This window comes from Lynx canadensis, chromosome D2 (assembly GCF_007474595.2).
Source record: "Lynx canadensis isolate LIC74 chromosome D2, mLynCan4.pri.v2, whole genome shotgun sequence".
NCBI lineage: Eukaryota > Metazoa > Chordata > Mammalia > Carnivora > Felidae > Lynx > Lynx canadensis.
In genome coordinates this window covers 82,877,604-82,898,330 of record NC_044313.2, presented here as the reverse complement: position 1 = coordinate 82,898,330, position 20,727 = coordinate 82,877,604, and positions in this window count along the sequence as shown.

Here is a 20,727-nt window from a genome sequence, read left to right as displayed (position 1 = left end):
GGACAAGTGTCTTCCCTCTCTGTGTGCAATCCGTGCAACAAGAAGGAGTGTGGAAGCCGTGTGCACACCAAAACCTTGGGGGAGGGTTAGGTCGGACTACGTAAAGCACAGAACACAGTAAGTGCTCAATAACCGTTTACTTGGTGCAAGGCACTGGTGATGGAAAGGAAAAGACAGGGTGTTTACCTTTAAAAAAAACAAAGCCGGGGCGCCTGGGTGGCGCAGTCGGTTAAGCGTCCGACTTCAGCCAGGTCACGATCTCGCGGTCCGTGAGTTCGAGCCCCGCGTCGGGCTCTGGGCGGATGGCTCGGAGCCTGGAGCCTGTTTCCGATTCTGTGTCTCCCTCTCTCTCTGCCCCTCCCCCGTTCATGCTCTGTCTCTCTCTGTCCGAAAAAAATAAATAAAAAACGTTGAAAAAAAAATTAAAAAAAAAAAAAAGCCTAATTGTTATGGAACCAACTGATTATTTCATACAAGTAACCGAGTCGATAGGTTGGTTTGGTAGCATTTAGACTTTTTTTTCAAATGAAAGGTGATGATTCAATAGCATGTAGCAGAATAAACTTCGTGTGTTTCAGCATCTTTAAAATATGAAACAGAACAGACTAGTTTAGATGTTTTAGAAGGGGTTCAGAGAGAACAGAAAGTATCAGGGGGCAGCATTAACTAGGGAAAGAATCATTTAATGAATGTTTCTTTTAGGGGTACAGCTATGTGTGAGGGGTGTGTGTGTGGGTGTGCATGTATGAGACAGACAGATGTGTTGGGGACTTTCCAGCAGTAGAGTCTTGCTCACACACTGGTATGTATGAGATTTCTTTGGGACCTGAGCCTTGGGAACAGAAGGGAAGGACGGAGGGGAATGCAATGGAACAGGAGAAACAGGCAGGATGAGGGAGCATTTGGGGTGAAGGGGACGTCGTGAGGAGTGCACAGCAGGCCTCAGCATCATCGTCCCCTTGGGGGAGGATGGGGAGTCTCCCCAGGCCTCTGCGGGGAGGGGCTGTCCCCAGGGCATTCGCTCACCCCCCCCCCCCCACTTCCAGGTCTGCCGCTGCTGCTGTCCCTCACACCCGGGAAATCCCAGAGCCACAAAGGAAAGGTGAAAGGTGACAGAAAAGAGAAAGTCGAAGCCCAGACAGAAGCATCTGCTGGGGGGAAGAGGCTGGAAGCCAACGTGAGATGCGGGAAATGTGGGTCAGACGCCAGGGCCAGGCTGGCGACCTGTGCTGCCCACGAGCATCATCGTTGCGCTGGGTCACGGCCAGCTTGGAGTTTCCAAGGCGACGGTCAGCCGCCGTCTCTCCCACGTTCACACCCAGGCTGGCGGGTGGGGTGCGGTTCCCAGCACGGGGCCCACGGAAAACGGCACAACAACAGGAGGAGGGTGACTCAGGCAGGCAATACGGGCTCCATGGCGTGTTCCTGTCCAGACAGACACGCGGGGACCTTCCTGCGCTTTACCACCTGGTGTCTGGGACCCTTATTCTCAATCTTCACCACGGCGAACTCTCTGGTCTATGTTTGAAGAGACGTCATTAAATCTGTATCAGTGCTAAACAGGAGAATCGCTCTTCAAAGAGAAAACGTAATTCTTCACAGGCCCTTCCTAAATTTACACGCATGATTCGTGATCTTCCCGTTTCTTCTGTTCCCGTACAATTGAATAAAAATGTATTCGGTGACAGGTTTGTTTTTGGTTTCTTTTTGTCCCTAGAAAGAAGCTAGATAGCAGAAGTGACCTGCCTTCTTCTGGAAGAGGAAGAAGAAGAAAAAACAACACTAGGTCTCTTCTGTCCAGCAAAGCAAAACAAAACACAACAAAAGTGACACCAAAAAACTACCGAAACGATTGCACATCTGTGAAATAACATCCACGTGTCTGACTTAAGCCCCAGCCGCAAGCCGCAGCGTTTTCCGTGGATGTGTAATCATCGTAAGCAGAGTAAGCAATGGATGTCCTCTGCCTCCCCCCATCCCTGTCTCTCTCTCTGTACACAGACAGACGCGCGCGCGCGCGTGCGCACACACACACACACACACACACACACACACACACAGTCACTGAATGAATACACGAATGAAAGAGAACTGTCTTACACAAATTTCCCAAGAATTCAATTTGAATACATATTTGGAACCACATTTGTCCTTGGAAGTATTACAAGCTAAACGAGAGTCTCGTGTTGGCATTTGAAAAGAAGCATAAAGCTATAATGAGAGACATTGCACTTACACTCACAAAGCTTTCATTTAAAGGAAACTCTAAGTGTCTAGGACACCTATTTGAGGGCAATTGCGACTTTCTTTCATTAGTTAATAACATGTGGTTTGACATGTTTTGATTAATGAGACAGTAAACATTTTGAGCATTAATTAAAAGATAAGGCACAATTTATGCAGCAGGCAAATTAAATTGGAAACACTATGAAGCAGTTTAGCCCTGGCAGAAAAGATGAAATATTATGGATATTAACTGAAACCATTCTTGTAAATGGTGCTGATTTGGGGGAGAATTTTGTAAGTGTCAGACGTAATAGTTTGAAAATCAGTTGTATTCTAATGCTGACAATGTTAATAAGGACCTCACTGATTTTGAAGAGCTGGTTTATTATTTTTTAATTTTTTTAAATGTTTGTTTATTTTTGAGAGAGAGAGAGACTGCGAGCAAGGGAGGGGCAGAGAGAGAGGGGGGAACACAGAATCCGAAGCAGGCTCTGAGCTGTCAGCACAGAGCCCAACATGGGGCTCAAACCCATAAACCGTGAGATCATGACCTGAGCCAAAGTTGGATGCTTAACCGACTGAGCCATCTAGGCGCCCCTTGAAGAGCTGGTTTAAAGAAAGGACAGCCTTCTTAAGTATATTCTATATATGATCATGTGACAAAAAGTCGTGAATATTATATATATATTATATATATATGTGTATATATATATATATATATATATATATAAATGTTTATTTTTGAGAGAAAGATAGAGCACAAGTGGGGGAGCGGCAAAGAGAGAGGGGGAGACACAGAATCCGAAGCAGGCTCCAGGCTCTGAGCTGTCAGCACAGAGCCTGACGCGGGCCTCAAACCTAGGAACCGTAAGATCATGACCTGAGCCAAAGTCGACGCTTAATCGATGAGCCACCCAGGTGCCCCAATATTTGTATATGGTTTAACTTTAGATGGTATAAGTTCTTTCAGGGTATAAATTGCTCCTTTCAGGAAACTTTTTAAGCTCCTGTTTCTCTTGTTGCCCGTATCATACCCCTCCAAGTGTCCCCTATAGCATTTTCTAGTCTGTGTTTCTGTGTGTGCGCATGTGTGATTATGTTGACTCTCTGAACTGATCACTACTCTGCCAGGTCTGTGGGGGCAGGTGCAGGATGCAGTTTGCTCATCATGTATCCCCAGCACTTGTACACTATCTGCTATATAACAAGTACTCACAGTTTTGCTGAAATATAAATGTATTTACTCAATGGTTTCCACCCATGACAAACCACACAAATCTGTACACAATATTTTGTATGATTCGAATTCATTATTTGAATAAAATTAGAATACAGACATTATTGGAATAAAATTAGGACACAGCTTGGTTGACTAATGGATATGGATATAATTGCCATAGTTCCTCATGCATATTCTTAAGCCTAAAATGTGTCAAATCTAAGTCCTAAGTTAAATACTGGAATCAATTCATTGCTGGTTAAGCTTTACAAAAATCCATTAAAGAACAGGAGGTGACAACTGTTTCCTGTTACTCCTGTACATTTACACCAGACTGCACAGAGTTCCTCGCGAGAACAGTTATGCAGAGACAGCACTGGAATAGCAGTTGGGAGTTTGTCTAGCCTCAGTTTCAGAACTTATCACCATGACTTAGCCTTCCTGGGCAGGAAGCAGCAGAGTCATATTGAAAAGTAAGGAGAGTGGGGCGCCTGGGTGGCGCAGTCGGTTGAGCGTCCGACTTCGGCCGGGTCACGATCTCGCGGTCCGGGAGTTCGAGCCCCGCGTCGGGCTCCGGGCTGACGGCTCGGAGCCTGGAGCCTGTTTCCGATTCTGTGTCTCCCTCTCTCTCTGCCCCTCCCCCGTTCATGCTCTGTCTCTCTCTGTCCCAAAAATAAATAAAAAACGTTGAAAAAAAAATTAAAAAAAAAAGAAAAGTAAGGAGATTAGTTCCCAAAAGTTGTATTAAAAGCCTCTTCCATCTCTAAACTTCTGTGAGATAAGACCTTGTTTCAGCCTGCTCCGGCTGCTATAACCAAAAAATGTAAAAAGTAACGGGTGGCTTCAATGGCAGACATTTATTTGTAACAGTCCTGGAGACAAAGGCCAAGGTCAAGGCAGCTGCTGGCAGATTCAGTGTCTGGTGAGGGCTCCCTTCCCGGCTCATCCACAGCTATCTTTTGTTCAAGTGTCCTCACGTGTCAGAGAAAAGACTAGATGACTCTCTTGTTTCGTTTTGTTTTTTAATTTTTTAACGTTTATTTACTTTTGAGAGAGAGAGAGAGAGAGAGAGAGAGAGAGCGAGCGAGCAGGGGAGGGGCAGAGAAACAGGGAGACACAGAATCTGATGAAGCAGGCTCCAGGCTCTGAGCTGTCAGCACAGAGCCCAACGCAGGGCTCGAACCGTGAGATCATGACCTGAGCTGAAGGTCGGACACTCAACCAAGTGAGCCACCCAGGAGCCCCTGGGTTTTTTTCTTTTTTTAGAGGCACAAATCCCATTCACCAGGGCTCCCCCCCTCATGACCTAATCAGCTCCCAATGGCCCCACCTCCTAACACTATCACACCGAGTGTTAGGATATCAACACATGAATTTTAGACGGACACAAACTCCTAGTCCATAACAGAGCTAAAGGAACAATTTCACTGTAGTGTTTTACAATATTATAATCATTTAATTCAATTTCTTAGTTGAACTATGGGCCTGACTAAACTTTATTGGGTAGAAACAATATTGAATTCTATAACAAATTCAAAATATCTTAAGCTTCAATGATTTAAAACATATGCTTTAAAAGGTTTCCCGAACCATCACCGTGCAACATAAAAAAAATTCTCAAAAACTGCGCTCACACATCTGCATCATCAACACTCAGATTAAGAAATAGAGCATCAATAACATTCTAGAAGCTTTCACATCCACTCATTAGCTGACATACACCTCAATACATTTTTTAACTTCTGTCACCTTATATAAGTTGTGATGATTTTTGAGCACTATGTACATTTAATCACACAATACTCTACTACGTCTGATTCTTTCCGGCACTATTACATTTATGAATTTCCTCCCAAAGTGCATTTACCTCTAGCTCATCTATTTTTATTGCTGGGTAGTATTCCACTACATGAATATACCAGTTTATTTCATCTGACCTGCAGTTAATGAGCATGTGGGTTGTTTCCTGATTTGGCCATTAGAAAGCAGGCTGTTAAAGGGACACCTGGGTGGCTCGGTTGGTTAAATGTCCGACTTCGGCTCAGGTCATGACCTCACGGTTGAGTTCGAGCCCCGCGTCAGGCTCTGTGCTGACAGTTCAGAGCCTGGAGCCTGCTTCGGATTCTGTCTCTCCCTCTTTCTCTGCCCCTCCCCCCACTCACACTCTGTATCTCTCTCTTAAATAAACATTAAAAACAAGAAAGTAGGCTGTTATGGATATTATCTCCCATGATTCCTGGGCACACAAGAAAGCACTTCTCTCAAGAATATACTTACAAATGGAATGGTCTGGTTATATGGTTGGTAGACCCTGACAATTTTTTAATGATATCCATTTATACTCCTACCATTATTTCCTAAAAATTCTAGTTATCACCCTCCCACCCCCACCACCATTCTCTGAAACACATGCTATGGTCTTTTATTCCCCATTGTGTTTTTTTTCTTTTAATCAGGATACATCTTATCTACTAAAATAAGCAAATCTTGAATGTACACTTCAATGAATTTTTACACATATATGGTCCTCTGTAGCCAAAGCCCAGATCAAGATACAGAACATTTCCATCATCCCAAATATTACTGGGATCCCTTACACGATTTAGTGCCCTCCTCCATATCCTCATCCCTTTGTCCCACCTCCCAATCAGCACCACTGGCCCCTGCCATGTAGATGAATGCTCTCTCTTCCTGGTTTTTTTTACACCATTTGCAAATCTGATCTCTCAAATCTTATCTTCCATGCATATCTTAAGAATCTCTTTTTATTTATTACAGACAATAAATAGGGTACTTAAAACGTGCCATTTTACAAATTGTAACATATGTATGCCCATAAGATCATCACTTTCATCAAGAGAGGGAACATACCCAACCCACCCAAAAGTTTCTTTGGGCCCTTTGCAATCTCCCCTGCTGTTTCTCCCCAAGTCTGCTCTCCACAGGCAATCACTACTCCCTTTGAGGTCACTATCGATTCATTTGCATTTTCTAGTGTTTTATACAAATGGAATCATTCAAGGTTGACCCTTATGTGGAGCGCCTCGGTGGCTCAGTTGGCTAAGCATCTGACTTGGGCTCAGGTCATGATCTCACAGTTCGTGGGTTTGAGCCCCATGTTGGGCTCTGTACTGACAGCACAGAGCCTGGAGCCTGATTCAGATTCTCTCACTCTCTCTTTCTCTGCCCCTCCCCCACTCATGCTCTGTCTCTCTCTCTCTCCCAAAAATAAACATTCAAAAAATTTTTTAAGTAAAAAAAAAAAAAAAAAGATTTATGTGTGGCTTCCTTGAGCATGTGGTTGTATTGATAGTCATTCATTGTTACGACTGAATAACATGCCATCATTTGTTTTCCTTTGCCTCTACACCTGCTCAGAACAGTTAACAGGATAACATTTGTTGTGAACCCCCCACCCCCACCCAGCACCATTCAATGAAACTTGCTGCGGTGTCGCGAACAGTCTATATTTGCCCTCACCAGCTGGATTACCCGTAGCTACGTGCGGCTATTAACACTTGAACTCTTAGTGCAGTTGAGGAGTTGGATTTTAGTTCTATTTGCTCTTTAATTAGTGTTAATATAAATTTAAATGGTCACAGATGTTATCGGCTGCCCTATTGTACGGTGCAGGATATACTGTTCAATATTTCTCAAATGTACTTGATATATGTGTATGTTTGTGTGTGTCTCATGTAATTGTTTATCTAAGAGAAAAAATGAGAGAAGACGAGCAAAACACATAAGAACTTTTAGGAATGCATGCGTTAGTTGCCCATAGGGCATGTTAGTCACCATCTGACCACAGGCAAAATAGTTTCTATCCAGCGATCGTATAGCCGTTATCTTTGCATTTTTGTCAACTGCACGTACGTGGCCATTCCTGGTATTCTATATATCCTTGACTTCCATAAAGATACTTCATCGCCTTTCCTCTTAACCATCTAGTTTTTTACACTTTGTGCAGATTTTCCTCCCTTTGCCGCCTCCTTAGAATTCTGAATCTTCTGCTGTTTGCTTTCACTGGTTCTTCTTCCCCACCAACGCCCCCCCCCCCCCCCCCCCCCGCCGAGCTACTACCTCGATTTTAATGGCTTAAATTATGACGTATGTTACATGGATACTCAATATACATTCTCTACACTTGTTCCTGTTTGCAATTCCAGCATCCCGCAACCCCCACCCCTTAGGGAGAGTGTCCACCATGGATACTGCCCATCGCTCTTCATTATTGGACAACGAGGTGTTGGTAATCCAGGCTATTCCTCGACTAAATCCCGAAGATGATCCGTGCCAGCACGTCCTTGTGCACAAAGTTTCAAAACTGTGTTTCCTCTTCTCTAGTCTGGCTATATTAGCACAACTAAAGCTGTTTTATGTGAATTAGGCCAGGAGGTTAACAGTTTCCTGTTTTCTGGATTAAACGTGTATATTTATACTGCAATGAATTAAGCTACTGCCTATGGTAGTATGAGAGTACCTACTGCTTCATGGTTCTTAAGCAATTTTTAGAATCTAGTTGACATTTTATGCTATTTCCTCTTCTCATTTATAATTTGCGGTAACCTTTTGATTTCCAGCATTTGTTATATTTGTAGAACTTTGCTTACCTTATTGCAGAGTCCCATACTATGTCATCCATCAGTTCTCAAACCCTCAAGCCGTCACGACAGAAACAGGAAGCACATTTCTTTAAAGAGCATTATTTTACCCTGACTTTTGGAATTTTGGCAGGATCTTTTTAAATTATGGCATCCTTTGTTTCTTACCCTCAAAAGTGCCCAGGATGAAACTCTGATTTACCACATTTGGTTAAGTGTCATTTGATCACATTGGATTCACCTCCCTCTGATCATGATATGTAGAAATGAGCCTCCTTGATTGTTTCTATGTTCCTTGGGTTAGGAATACAGCACAATCAGGTGGGTAGGGTGCGACTATAAGATCTGCCTCTTTCTTTTATTCCCATTATATTCTCCAGTTTTGAAAATCATATTTTAGTGTTGTATGTCATTTTAGCATATCTTGTATTCTTTCAAGACCTACTTAAAAAAATTACTGACAGTCACATAAGCCTGACTTGTTCAGATGGCAATGTTGTTTCCAGCGGATGTTCCTTATCCTAGTTATTATGTTTTAGAGCATATATTGTTAAGTTGCTGGGCAGGCTCATTCATATCTTCATTTTACTTTTAAAATTTGATGATTACTTATTCCTTGAACTTATGTAAATAGACTTCTCTGTACTATATTTTAGCCCTCACCTACTTACCCAGTGAAAAAGTTATTATGAGGACAGAAATGTTAACTGCATATCATAAAAGAGGAAGTTATAACCTGAATGCCAAAGAAAGGAGAAACATGCAACTTAAGTCATTATTCCACATTTTTATGGAGACTTGGGATTTGCCAAAAAGGTTTTCATTATTTACACGTTTGCTTTACCCCTTTTTCGGTAGAGAAGCAAAGAGGTACAGTCATTTATTTCCTTAGAACATTTCCAACAATGTCTAAGTAACTCTTCCAAAATATTATTCAAATATTCATCTTTAAAAGTAATAAGGTCCTTGAGACTGTACAGAAAATGTGTACTATTAACTTATGTAATCTTCCACTGCTACACATTCTTGTATATAACACACGCAAAAATTGGGCACAATGCTCTCAACAGAGTATTTGGACATGGGTTGGCACATACGAGAGGTGTAGAAAAAATGACCACCAATCCGGTGCATCTCCTGTATCACTATGGACTTTTACCAGCTCCATTTTCTCTCACCTTGTGCTCAGGTACCAACGCTAACATGCTGTTTAGTGTTTATGCTCTATCCCAAGTGGTTGGTCAGAGCATATTATCGGAGGTCTGAAATAGTCATTATACCTGGGCTCCTAGCCACGCAATCTGCACTGTGGCTTATCCAGAGTGTTGGCTGATGGATAACGTGTCCTTCACTGCCAGTTCCACCCTAATTATTCCTTGCTGACTCCCCCAGTGCTCATTTTATGCATTGGCTTTGTTCCCCAAGCTGCTGCTTGATACTTTATCCAACTCCCTGGTTGGAATTGCCAGCTCACTGTCCCCCAACCCAGCCCCAACTGCCCATTCAGAGACAGGGCTGGACCCTGCCCTCTTTGCTGGACCTGGGCCTTGGACTTGGAGAGGGAGGGTTCTATCCTGAGGGTCTGGGGGTGACCTGCAGGGAGGCCACGGTAGGCAAGACTCTGCTAAGCCTCAAACCTGCCTCTTCCTTTGAACACTGTTGACCTGGCTAAAAGTAAAAAATTCAGTCTCGAGGTCGTTCAGCAAATTGAGACCGAGACTTCAAGACTACGGGAAGAATGCGACAGCTGTGAGCGAAGATTTGGGGAGTTCTCTGCCTTCTGTCCTCCCATTACTGCTGGCCTCTGACTAGTGCCAGAACCCGCACTGTGACTTTCCTTTCTCCTGTTACTTTGTCCTCTGAAGACTGCAGTAAGAGCAAATTGTTTGCCTTCGCCTTTGTTTAGTGTCTCTTAACAACAGCCACAGCACTAGGGTTTTGGACACTTTATCATCTTTGAAAAGGTTTTACGGTTATTTCCTTCCAGGGAGCTTGGACCTTGAAGACAATTTCCCATATTAATATCTTGTTCCCTGTATTGTATCGTAAGGGATCTTTTCATACTTCTCGGGGATCGTTGATTTCCTACACCGCTGCACTGATGCTCTGCTGGGCTGGCAAGAACAAAAACTACTCCAGCAACACAGGGACAGGACCATTTACGGAAAGTCACCAGGCATCCATCCATTTACCAAACAAATAGACTGAACACAATCGTAGGACAGGTACTGTTCCCGGTACAGGGAGCATCCTCTCCTTCAAGGAGCTTATGGTGTAGATAGAGAGAGGCTGACAACTTAAAATTAATACGCAATATAATGCCAGGTAAGTGTAAGAACTATGAAGGGAACAGAACAGAGAAGAGGGTGAATGACGTAAAAAAAAATTCCCAAAACACAAACAAAAACAAACAAAAACCAAAAAAACAACCCATGCTCAGAGATACAGAAAACAACTTGGTGGTTGACAGCGGCGGGGCTTGGGGCAGGTGCAACAGGTGAAGGGGGTCAAAGGGAACAGACGTTCAGTTACAAGAAACCAGGGATTTACCCCCTTACCGGGATATAAGGCACAGCACGGTGGCTACGGTTAATAGTATCGTAGTGCATATTTGAAAGTTGTGGAGAGGGTGTACCTTGAGGATCTTTGTGGAGAGCAAACGCAAAGCAGACTGTGACTGTGTGTGCTGGAAGGTACTGACTAGACTTACTGTGTCGTCATTTCACAACGTACACACGCAGCGAATCATGTTGTACACCCGAAACTGCCTTAATGTTAGATGGCAATTATACCTCAAGTAAAATAAAACAGATTTTATTATTTTCGTTATTTTTTAAAGTTTATTTATTTATTTGGAGAGAGACAGGGAGGGAGGGAGAGAGAGAAGGGGAGGACAGAGAGAGAAGGAGCGAGAGAATCCCAAGCAGGCTCTGCGCTGCGGGTGTAGAGCCCAACACGGGGCTCAAACCCACAAACTGTGAAATCATGACCTGAGCCGACACCAAGAGCTGGATGCTTAACTGCCTGAGCTACCCAGGTGCCCCCAAAACAATACAAATTTTTAAATAAATAAGCAATAGAATGCCAGTTAAAAAGAATTAGGAAGAAAATGTAACACAGAGGATGAGTGGAGGGTCCTGTGTAGCTAAACGGACACGAGCGTCTAGGTGCAGATACAAAGGAACTGAGGAGGTGAGCCCCAAGTGTACCTGCAGGAAGCACATACCCGTGGGCATGAATGGCAGGGCAATTCCCCAAGGAAGGGCTTCCTCAGCATCCTGGAGAATCTGGGTGGAGGCCAGCGTGACAGGCACCGGACAAGACCAAGCAAGACACAGAGGGGGAAAGACAGGCAGGGACAGACCCTGTGCAGTCTTGTAGGACTAAATCAGAGACAGGATTTTGATCTACAGAAATGTGAGGGGCACCTGGGGGGTTCAGTTGGTTAAGTGTCTGACTTCGGCTCAGGTCACGGTCTCACGGGCTGTGCGTTCGAGCCCCGCGTCGGGCTCTGTGCTGACAGCTCGGAGCCTGGAGCCTGCTTCGGAATCTGTGTCCCCCCTCTCTCTGCCCCTCCCCTGCTCATACTCTCTTTCTCTCTCTCTCTCAAAAATAAATGAACATTAAAAAATTTAAAGAAATTTGACTCCAGTGTTAGAGCAATAGAGCCATTTCTGCAACGGGCTTTTAACCTACAAGTACGCACGTGTCTCCTCCTTGATCGGAGCCCCCTGTGGGAGTCTGTGCTTTCTCTACTTGAAAATGAACATTCGCTTACAGACGCCCCCCCCCCACCCCGCCCGCCACATGCAGGCGGAACATCTGATAAATGTGACCGGAGTAGGGCAAGTGATCAAGGAACACTTTTACTGTCTGAACAGCAGGGATGTTGGAGGGCTAGCCCTTTCCGCTGGCCTGTTCTTCTAATGTCATTGAAATGATGAACGTATTTCTCTAGTAATTTCACCTCTTTGAGGAACAAGCCATTTGCTGAGCACAGAACTGTTCTTTGCTTAACGCACACTGTGCAGTCGGCATATTGTTTCAAAGTACTATCTTTGGAAATGGGGGCGGAAATGGTAGCTTGTACGTAGATTTAACTCTGAAGGACTTTGTGAGGCGGTAGGATAAAACCTATCCCAGCAGTTACTCTATACGGCAAAGCAGAAGGCCACATAATGAAGGACAGAGGAAGGGACAAAATAAGTAAAAAAACAAAAATGAAAACCAAAAAAAGCAATAATAATCTTGAGACCTTTCAGCCAAATTTATGTGGACAATTGCCGGAGATGAAGCATCACCCGTGTCAGAGATTATGGGAAAGAGTAGGATGAGAAAAAGGAATTAACCATAACAGGAAGTAATCCATGTAACTGAAAAAAACACTCCAAATTCTAGCAGTAGATCAGTTAAAAGTATGTGAAAGCTGGGTAGTGTTTAGCTTAGAGCGCAGGAGAGGAAAAGATGGAAAGTGAGTGGAAACTAGAAAACAGAGCACCGAATGCCGGGGAAACATGCTTTTATTCTATGGACACTGAAAAGTTTTAAGCCTGGAATTTTATTTTTTTCTTAACGTTCATTTCTTTGTTTTTGAGAGGCAGAGAGACAGAACGAGCAGGGGAGGGGCAGAGACAGCGAGGGAGAGGATCCCAAGCAGGTTCGGTACTATCAACGCAGAGCCTGATGAGGGGCTACAACCCATGAACCACAAGATCATGATCTGAGCCAAAATCAAGGGTCGGACGCCTAACTGACTGAGCCCCCCAGGTGCCCATAAGCCCGGGATTTAATAGTTGCTACCAGTATAAGACAGAAGTGAATTTGGCAGTGGTTCACGGAGGAACTTTAGGGGTTCTGAGTTGGAAGAATGGCATGAATTCACAAGAAAGAAGAGTCCCCATGTTCTTTCTCAAACAGATTCCAAATAATTTGGCAAGGAATTGGATTAGAATAACGAGAAAAGAGACCATCACGACTCCACCATGTAATGAGGCAGGACAAGGATGGCTGATACACTTAACAAAAAAGACGGACATTGCAGAAAAATATGACTGGAGGGTAATACAGATGTGTTGATTCTGATTTTGTAGTCATCGAGCTTAGGCTATGACGCCCCACAGAGTATCTAGGTCGGAAAGGTTAAGAAAATTCTAAATTTAATACCGGATCCCGACCTCAGAGCATACACAAAGATAAAGTTAAAATTAATCACAGACTAATGATAAGATTTAAAAACATAAAACTTGTAGAGAAAACACAAGAGTAAATCTTTATTTTAACCCTATTTTTGTGAAAGTATAGCGGCTTCTCCCTCCTTTTCTAGCCATTCTCTATGCCTTGGACAAGTGTTAGCTTTTTAAACTCCTCAGGATACAGGTGCTTTGGAATGACCTAATTTCCCAAAGAAACTCTCTCCTTACCTTTTCCTCCCAAGCTCCAGGCTGTCTATTGTATGTCTCAACTCTGGTCTTTTACCCAGACAGCCGTGGGGTTTTCATCTGCCTTAATGATGCTTTCTGGCAGCGTCCACTGCTTTTCCTCCCCTAGCAAGTTCCAACACAGGTAAAACAGAGACAATCGTCCTGCATCAGTCCTCAGGCAGTCCTGCAGACAGGTTCCAGCAGAACAGACAAACATAAATGATTGCAAACCCGGCCTGCTCTGCTCCCTCCAGAACCAGGGAGCACAGGCTGCGGTGCTCAGCGGGGCTGTGCCGGGAGGACGGTGGCAAGTAGGAGCAGAAATGCCACCAAGCTTTCCTGGGATTGTTGCGTGCCTCTTTCTTAATTTATTGTTCCCTTGGTTGCTGTAAAGCATTGCCAATTTCCGGAGTTCTGACAAACTGGTTCTGATAGTTTCCGCTTGCTTCTCGATGTTTCTGGGGAGGGAGGGGAGTTTGGAAGCTACCCACACCAGTTTTTCGTAAGCTGTTTTGTGAAGACATTTTTATCAGACTTCACTGAAGCAGTGTATGCAATGTGGGGCTGAGAGCACACCCAAGTACCTTTTTTCTGAAGGGCATTTATTCACCTTCCAGCAAAAATTTCAACCTTTACTGACACCAACGTGTTGGCAAATATGATATCCGCTCTCTTCAAAAGGAGCCAATCAAGACTGCATGTATGGGGGCGGTAGTGGTCTGGGTGGTAGGGGCCTGAGGTTACATGAACCTAGTTATATGGGAATCTACAGATTAATAACCAGCTTGCATACAAAACAGCTAAGACTTTGCGATTCACCACCGATCAATCGTGAATTCAGAGCTGAGAAACCCAGGGCTAAACTTGGTGTAATTATGTGCTTAAGACTCACTCGGTATATGACATTAAGTTTTCAATCTATAAAAAGTGAACAGGTTTTCACCTTATCACCTATTTAAAAAGTTAAGGTTTAAATGTTTCATGGAGATGTCATATTCTCTGTTTCTTCCTTGCCCTGAATATTTAAGTCCGTATAGGTATGTTCTTTATATATATATATATATATATATATATATATATATATATATATATATATATATTTGTGTTATGAAATCAGGATAATGATTTTTTAATTTGTTAAAGGCCATAACTGACTTGGTAAAATGTTTTGTGCTTGAACAATTCATAGAACAACTGGATTGTTGTAATTTTGATTAATTAATTTCTACTTAATTTATTTCATAAAGGCTTTTGTTAACAGCCAGACTGTGATTTTTCATATGCCAGGTTATAGGGGGGAAAAAATCTTTATCAACTAATGAATTACAAAATTCAACTCAGCCATAATCACATAGATGATTATAATTGCACAAGTCTAAATGTAATTACACTGAAATTATTTTCTTCAATCAGAATCTATATGATTGATAGGGATTCATTTTACAGGTGAGAGTTAAATTGCGAGATATTTAAATGTAACTGAAGTGTATCTTTCTCAGAAATGAATGTGTCTCAATATCTTGAATATCCCCGGGTGACCGGCTTGCCAAGCATGTGCTGAACAATCATGACCCTGACTGAAATGATGAGCGAATTCTCCAACCTGTTAGCTAATCCAAGCAGTCAACTATACAAAGTATGGCCAGAGGCACTTTCCTTATAGAATCAATGTTTAATCCCACCCAAGTTTCCTGCAAAGTATTGCTATGTGAAATTACTTGACTAATTCACATCCACGAGCTATTAAGAATGAGGTGATTTTCTATTTAAAAGGGCCAAGGAATTATCTACACTGGTCAAATTAAATAGCTAATGGCATTTCCATTCCATTGCATGACAGAAGGAACGAGATATCAAATAGCCCCAATTCTCTGTACACCAAGATGTTTACTGACTTTATGCTATTTTGACATCATTGGCCTCACTTTGAGTCCAATGCTGTGGTTTCAGATATTACAGTAACAGGTGCCTCTCTGTGAATCACAGAGTGACCGTAGCCAATTAATTGAAGACTCTGGGGTTCAGATTCCTCACCTGTAAAATAAGGGTAATGGTAATTCCCTCAGAATGTTGCGACTGTGTGGAGATTAAATGTCGACAACAGTCTTCAAAGCCAAATCCCTGATTCGGCACATTGCCCAGAAACCTCTTTGAAATGCACATTCTTGGACTACACCCCAGACCCACTGAGTCAAGAAACTCTGTGGAATGGAGTTCAGCAATGTCAGCTGGATGTGACACACGTTAACACTTGACAACTGCTGGTCTAAAACATGGAGAGCCTGACAGAGAACATGGTGCATCTCACGTGATTATCAACGTCACCACTGTCCTATGTGGGGGGCGGCCATCCCCCAGCAACCAGAATTTATGTTTCCTTCTCTCTTCAGGTCTTCATAGCCATGGTGATGATAGGAGATACCTGGAATAGGATGTGGGAGCCTTAAATTCCCTGAACGAGTAGTGTAGCTGTTGGGATGGGCAGCCCCAGAGTATTTATCTCAAATCAACCTTGTGATGCATATTTAGGAAGTCATAAATTATTCAACTGCTTTTTAAATTCTATTTACTTATTTACTAAAGTTTATTTATTTTGAGAGAGACAGAGAGAGCACAGGTGAGGTAGGGGTAGAGAGAGAGGAAGATTTCTGTGCAGGCGTCATGTGGTCAGCCAAGAGCACGACATGGGGATCAAACTCACAAAACTGAGAGATCATGACCTGAGCCAAAATCAAGAGTCAGACGCTTAACTGACTGTTGGCACCCCTCAACTGCTTTTTTAATTAACAAAATTTTCTCAAGTACTATCTTTCCATCTTGCCACAAAAATACACGTATATTCAACTGAAAGTAGTTCAATTCCAAAAAGGTATACGTGTTTTCTTTGTTTTCCTTTCTACCTGTACACATCACCTCTTTACCACTGCTTTTATAAAGTCTATAAAATGGTATAAAGGAAATAATAATATAGGATTATACTAAAAATCATTGTTGTCATGTTTCAGTTTGAGTTATTCTTAATAACTCAATGTATAACCTGAATAAAATATTTTAATCGCATAACCATTTTTGCCTTATTTTTTAGACATCGTATTTTTAGAATTCTTTTGCTCTGCACCCAATTCCCCTGTGGTGGTAGGGGTGGCTTTCCCCCAAGCAATTCTCTAGACTACAGCTAGGTGTCCTACAATTCAATTTTGACACGATCTATGCTGAGACAGCATAGGATTCCTCAGGTTAACAGTTCAGTCCCACAAGACCGCCCTCAACCTTCAGATGCTAGCTGCATGCTGAAGCTGTTACCTGTACTTCTTACCAACTGTCTATAAACCTGAGGTTCCCACAACCCCTTCTATGGGTTCAATGAATTGCTAGAGCTGCTCACAGAGCTCAGAAAAAATTGTACTCACTACATCACCAGTTTGTTATAGAAGGATACAACTCAGGAACAGCCAGATGGAAGAGAGGCACAGATAAAACATGGTGGAAAACTGGGGAGATGGCAAGCCCTCTTAAGGGCTACCTGTATCCCAATACCTCCATGAGTTCACCAACCTGGAGGCTCTTTGAACCTGTCCTTTTGGGATTTTATGGAGGCTTCATTAAGTAGGCATGATGCATCGAATCACTGGTCATTGGTGATTGAACTTCATCTCCACTCCCCAATCCCTCCCTGAAGGTCAGCGAGGGGGCTGAAATTCCCAACTAACCACATGGTTGGCTCCACTGGCAACCAGCCCCAACCCTGGAGGCTTTCCCAAAGTCACCTCATGAACACAACACAAGACAACTTAATCACCCTTAACAGTAAATTCCAGGGGTTTGGGGGATTGTGAGCCAGGAACTGCGGAGGAAGACCAAATGTATATGAAAAATATAGTTTGGACATCTGAACAAACAAATATGTAATTTCCTTACAGATCTCAATACCACAAGAACCATTAAGAAAATAATGTGTACATGTCTATTTTAACACAACTATTAAATTTATATGAATTAAAGTTTATTAACTTTAATACATTTTTAAATGTTTATTTTTTGAGAGAGAGAGAGAGAGAGAGTGCACACACAAGTAGGGGAGGGGCTGAGAGAGGGAACAGAAGCAGGCTCTAGGCACAAAGCCTGGCCTGAGGTGGGGCTCAAACTCGTGAACCATGAAGTCATGACATGAGCTAGAGTTGGACACTCAACCTACTGAGCCACCCAGGTGCCCCTATTACCTTTAGTATTAAAGTTTTACCAAGAAGCTGATTATTTTCCTGAGACCTTTTTTCTATATTTAGATTTAAACAGGTGAAAGTGTATCTTTCTTAATGGTGCACTGATTGAATAGTTTCATGATTGCATCTGACTGGGGATTATCTTTATCTTAGAAAGATATTACAGTATTTTGCAACCTGAAACAACAGACTGAATGATTATAGCAAAATTACTTTTCCATTCAAAAACAAAACAAAACAAAAACTACTTGTTTCCCTGATCTATATTGTCTGCTAGAACATTCGGCAAGATAACTTACTCAACAAGAACAAAGGGCAAAATGCACACTGGGCTTTAGGAAAACTCCAACTTTCACTGGAATTAGAGCTTCACATTCTTCCTTTATAGGGAAGAGCAGAACGACACTTCTCCAAAGAAAATGCTTAGAAATGCTTAACGGTGGAAGAAAATACTTACGAGGAAAACTCAGTTCAGACTGAGGGTAGGGATAAGAGTATTTAAACCTTGCATTTCCATTTAGCCTTCTATACCAGTGGCTAAGCAAATGTCACAGCACTGATTAGAACGGGTAACCTGGGGCAGAATCTGCATCTGGCTGTACATCACACAACAAGGAATTCAAACTCTTTAACTCTGAAAACGCTTTTCTTAATTATGAACTTAAAGCTATGTCTCTTTCTTAGAAAAAATAACTTGAACAATAAAAGACTAATCACAAAATAAAATACACACTTCATAAATGTACTATCAGAGTACTAGAATTACTTTAACTTAGAATTACATTAAATTAAATTGGAATTACTACAATTAATGATATCCATTGGTTCCTCATTCATGACCAAGATCATGATATATTTGTGCTATGATGACATCAAAACTATAAAGATTTGGGGCACCTGGATGGCTCAGTCAGTTAAGTGTCCGACTTTGGCTCGGGTCATGATCTTGCGGTTTGTGGGTTCGAGCCCAGTGTCAGGCTCTGTGCTGACAGCTCGGAGCCTGGAGCCTGCTTCGGATTCTGTGTCTCCCTCTCTCTCTGCCCTTCCCCCACTAGTGCTCCGTCTTTCTCTGGCTCTCAGAAATGAATAAAAACATTAAAAAAATTTTATATAAAAAAACTACAAAGATTTTTCTAAAAGACTCTCCTTAAGAAAATAATTTTTGTACAACAGTTTGGTATTATTTATTCAAGTTCACAATGATTTAATTTTATCTATTTGTACATGTTAAAAAACAAAATCCAAGTGGGAAAATTTGAAGATCTAATTGGCTTTATTCAAGTACTCATGAATCAGGCAGTATCCCATCTAGCAAATGGAAGAAAGCTCCAAGTTGCTGTACAAAACGGAAAGTTTTTAAGAGCAGAGAAGAAGGTGGAACCAGGATGACACCAAGGAAAAACAAGGATTCTTTCAGGTCACCTTCCTTTGGAGAACAAAAGGGCCTTTCTGGGCAGATTACCTCACTGAGGCGGATCAGGAAATTCCACAATTACTGGTTTCAAATTCCACTCCTGGGGGAGGCTGAAACTGCTATTAGTGATGCAGGTGGACTGGGGAGACCCTGCACCCTGGGACCTCCGCCCAACCCATCCCAAAGATGTCACCGAGGCTCTTGGTCTTGCCATGAGAAAGAACCTGAGGACAGCCATGCAGCACAGTGGACAAGCGACAGAAGCAGGAACATTTACTAAAGCAAAAGCATTTATAAAAGCCCTCTCGAGATACAGTGGGCAAGACAAAGAGTTTTCCACCCCAGAATATGTCTCTTTGGTCTAAAGACTATCTCGAGCTGGTTATTAGGAAACATCAAGGGTAGGAGAGGCTCTGAAACCTGAGAAGAAGTTACCCTTTGGAAGGGGCATTTATGTTTGTAAAAGAAATCACCATATCTGTAAGGACTAGGAAAAGAGCTAAATCTCTAGAAACTCCTATCAATGGTGACATCAACTGACAAATCCGCATAAAACCACACCTGGTTCACTGTGCTGTGCCTGGTCACCTCCTTTAACTGCCCCTCCCCCCATCCCAACATCATCTTTTGTCTTTAGCTGCAGATGGTATTTAAGGTGGCAGCTTGAGCCATTTCTGGGAGACACTCAGTACTCCTGGGTATATATTTGTTCTTAGATTTCCATTTAATAAACTTCTGCTTGTTTTTCTCTTGTGAATCGTTTTAGTACAAGGTGGTCTCAGCTAAGAACCTAGAAGGGTGAAGGGAAAATGATTTTTCCTCCCCTACATTTCTGTGATATATGCCCTAATTCCCACCAACATCACAAAGAAGCAGCATTCTCTTACTTTTTGCTGAAAATTGCTGACCACTTGTTAAGATGCTAAATCAGGTTAAAGTTGTGATCATCAGCAGTGCGAATTTTAAATTAAATTTAAATGTAAAAGAAAATTTGGAAGGTTGCTTAAGCCAAAGAAATTCACTTCATATTCAGTACGAATATCTGAAACTCTGAAATGTCCACCAGGGAAAAACCTAAAAACATAAAATACAATTTCTCCAAAATAAATTGTATTTAGAAAATAAATAAGTTGATTATCAAGTCCTACTTTTTCTCCAGAATCTCTGAGTTAATGAAAATGCAATCAGTGAGTGATTTTCTGAGTAATATAGAATTGCCTTTTATTGCTCAGAGCAGAATGCATCCAATTAAAATGCTAACTGTAGCCTCAGGATGGACCACCAGGATAAATCCCAGCTGTGCAGCAGCACAAGGAAATGCATTTTCTGCCTTTTCCTTCCTTTTAACTCTAGTGGAAAGAGAAAGCATATTTCTTCTAGACAAAAAGGGAGCATCCCTTATGTTTTGTTGACTCAATGTACTAGCAAAAAAAAAAAAACAAAAACAAAAACAAAGAAACAAAACCAAAGCCTACATTTGAGATAAGTTAAATAAGTTAAAACAAGTCAAAACATATACACGTCCCCAGCCCTCAGGAAATGCCGTGAACTATGTCATCAGTTGGAGTTGGTCTTGCTGCTGGTTCCATTTTGCCTTCTGGGACATGTCCTGCTTCGTATTTCATTT